This window comes from Neomonachus schauinslandi, chromosome 15, assembly GCF_002201575.2.
Source record: "Neomonachus schauinslandi chromosome 15, ASM220157v2, whole genome shotgun sequence".
Taxonomy (NCBI): Eukaryota; Metazoa; Chordata; class Mammalia; order Carnivora; family Phocidae; genus Neomonachus; species Neomonachus schauinslandi.
Genome location: NC_058417.1, coordinates 35,750,734 through 35,753,678, shown reverse-complemented (window position 1 = coordinate 35,753,678; position 2,945 = coordinate 35,750,734). Strand labels below are relative to the sequence as shown.

At 53.7% G+C, this 2,945-nt stretch overlaps 1 non-coding gene across 1 annotated transcript; it reads left to right on the top strand.

The window, feature by feature from the left end:
- Positions 1-1,910: 1,910 nt before the first annotated feature.
- On the top strand, positions 1,911-1,982 carry TRNAQ-UUG. The gene has a single exon. It is a non-coding gene; the product is annotated as a tRNA-Gln (tRNA).
- The last annotated feature ends 963 nt before the right edge of the window (positions 1,983-2,945 follow it).

Sequence of the window (2,945 nt, the reverse complement as noted above, 5' to 3'; positions counted from 1 at the left end):
CTAGGGAGTGGGAGGAGGGAGAAGTCCTCCTACTGGACAGAAGGAACTATCTCCTGTACACTTTCAAAGGGCATAATCGCAACTCTTTAGGATTTCTACGTAGCTTCTGAAAATTTAATTTCAATACACTTTCACGGGTACAGAGCAGTTGTAAGAAGGAAACAGATGGGAAACCAGAGAGACTAAAGCCATTTGATATCAAGTCAATTCGATATTGTTACTCCAGCCTAATAAAGAGACACCCTTATCTCACCATAGGAACTCAGTGTGAGTTTGGTTCACTCCTCAAAACGGAAAAACTGTAATGTTTCTTCTGACAATATACAAGAGTTATAAAAAAATTTTTTTAAGCAATACAGTAAATCATAAACTGTGAGAATGTATTCCCCAGGGATATCTGTCTACAGCAGACCTTTTTGGATTGGAGCTAAGCAGGTTTTTGACCGAAGGCAAGAGAAACAGATTCTAGGTTAATTTAAACAGGAACAGGACTCCTTGGAAGGAAGTCGGATAGCTCATGGCATCAGAGGGAAAGCAACTCAAGAAAATGAACAAGAACGAGGGGAAACTAGGCAAGCAGGAACCCAGCCAAGGTCAGGATCTGGGGCATTCTGGTTAGGATCCGACCTCGGCTGCCAGTGGACATGGCATGGCTGCTGTCAGTGTCCCTGAGACACTGGGTGTCACAGCTACCACCAGCAGCAGAACAAGTTCTAAAACGTCCCTGTTTCTGGGCATCAGTCGCTTTGGATTCTAAGTCCAGTTGGCCAGGCTAAGGGACACACAGTCACTCTGGAGAGAGAGTGTATCTGTCTTGGAGCATAGCCCTGCTGTCACCCAGACCTACACCATGCTGGATGCCTCAAGAAAGGCAGCCGGTCCCAAGTCACAGGGCAAATAAATGGCAAATGTCTATTACACATCCTTACAGTTTTTCTGTTTGTAGATAAGTGGGATTTTATTATACATACTAACCGGTAAGTAGATTTTTGGTGTTGGTTTGGTTTGGTTAGGCCTGTCGCTCTTTTCATGTTAATACAATAAATCAGCGTAATACATAATACATCAAAATTATGTCAATACAATAAAAACTCGTCCCCTAAATTCCTGCACAGTATTAATCGTTCAGATATTGTCAATATTTACTAAATCGATTTTCGCCTTTATGTTCTATTCTTCACCGTTGTGAACATCGCAGCAGAGAACATCCTTGAACACTTGGCACTGGCCCTCGTAGTCCTTTAGGATAAAGTTACAAAAGTGAAACTGCTGAGTCAAATGTTACAAAAGGTTATTAAAAAGTTGACCTGGAAAAGCCCAAGAGGGAGTCTGTCTCCCGCTGATCAAAAACCCGCAGGTTGAAACGCACCCCCCCCCCGCCAGTCCCATTAAGTCTCCCGTAAAGCGGGACGCGGAAGCAGAACGTTCTGGCTCTCGGTAAAGAAGCGGCTTTCAAGTCCACGCCCCGACCGTTCGCGCTTGGGGGGCCCGGGCCTTGAACCGCCGTCCCCCCTCGTGCCAGCGCGCTTCCCTCCCCGCTTGGCCACAGTGGCCGCGCAGGGAACGGCTCGTGGAAATAAATAAATAAACAAGCCCGGAGCCCGGGATGCGCGCGCCGAGCCTTCCGCTCCCGGCAGCGGCCGCAGCCCGCCGTCCTCCCGGCTTCCCCGGCGCAGGGCAGGACCCCGGGAGGAGAGCAGGAAGAGCGGCGACAGGAGATGACACCCGGCACTGGCAACGTCGGGGCCGCCGAAATGCTTTGCGGCTCCCCGCTTCCGCCCGCCCGAGCGGCCTCGGGCCCGGAGCGCAGAGCCCGGGCGGGAGAACCGGGCCTCCGCCGCCGCTCTGGGAAGGCAGCTCCGCGCGCCATGTGGCTTGAGAAGCCTCCCGGCCGCCTAAAGCAGCCAGCGGGTCCCATGGTGTAATGGTTAGCACTCTGGACTTTGAATCCAGCGATCCGAGTTCAAATCTCGGTGGGACCTCTTCAAACCTTTTGGTTCTACAATTCCTGTTTTGAGGACTGCTGGCGGCGGCGGCCACTTTGGGCTGTGCCGTTACCCCCGTGACCTAGGGGATCGCGGTTTAGGGTCCCTCCCCCTCTCTCCTTTCAGGGCCGGCCTGAGAGTCGCAGTGCGCATGCGTGAGAGGCCGGGCGGAAAAGTGTTGGTGGAGACCGAGAGTGACTTTACCTTGGAAAGGAGGGCGAAGGAGCCCGAGGGACCCCAGGGAGCCTGCTTCCGACCGCAGCCTTCGGAACTAGGAGACCCCCCCCACCCCCACCCCCACCCCCTGCCGCTGGGAATCCTTCTTCCTATTGGCGGGTGTGCGGAGTGCGATCGATTGCTGCTTCGTCAACCGGGAATGAAATGCTGGGCGGAGCCAAGGAGCGCGGGAAACAGTAACAGGCTGGGGAGAAGGGAGTGTGTTTGGATCCATTCCGTCTGTGAGTCGGTCAGATGGCGAAGTGGGTCTGATTGGTTGTCCGGCACTCAGGCAGTAGGCGGTGAGGTTGTCCGTGTCTGTTCTTCGGGCGGGGCCAGCCGGTCAGGGGAGCTCCACTCGCCGTTTCTCACCCTCTGGGTGGGATGTTTCTCCCTTAGGGGGTAGGAATCTCTATGGGGTTCACCAACAGGGTTGAGCACGTCTTTTGGCGAATCTGTCCAGGACTGGTGGTGTTTTGGGTGGCGGCCAGGCGCGCGTGATTTGCAGGAAAGGGTGTGTCTCTGGGATAGAGGGGAAGAGGTGCGCCTGGAGTGTTGTCCTCTTTGAATTGTATCTGGGTTTTGAGAGGTGTCTGGCCCCCTGGGGTGAGTGACGAGGGAGCCCATTGACGCATTTGTGATCTCCCTACAGGGTGATTGGCACTGTGGCTCTATGTGCCTGCCCCTTGGGAGGATGCCATGGAAACAGGATCCTTGCTCTTATTTCCCCTGAGCACCCCTCCT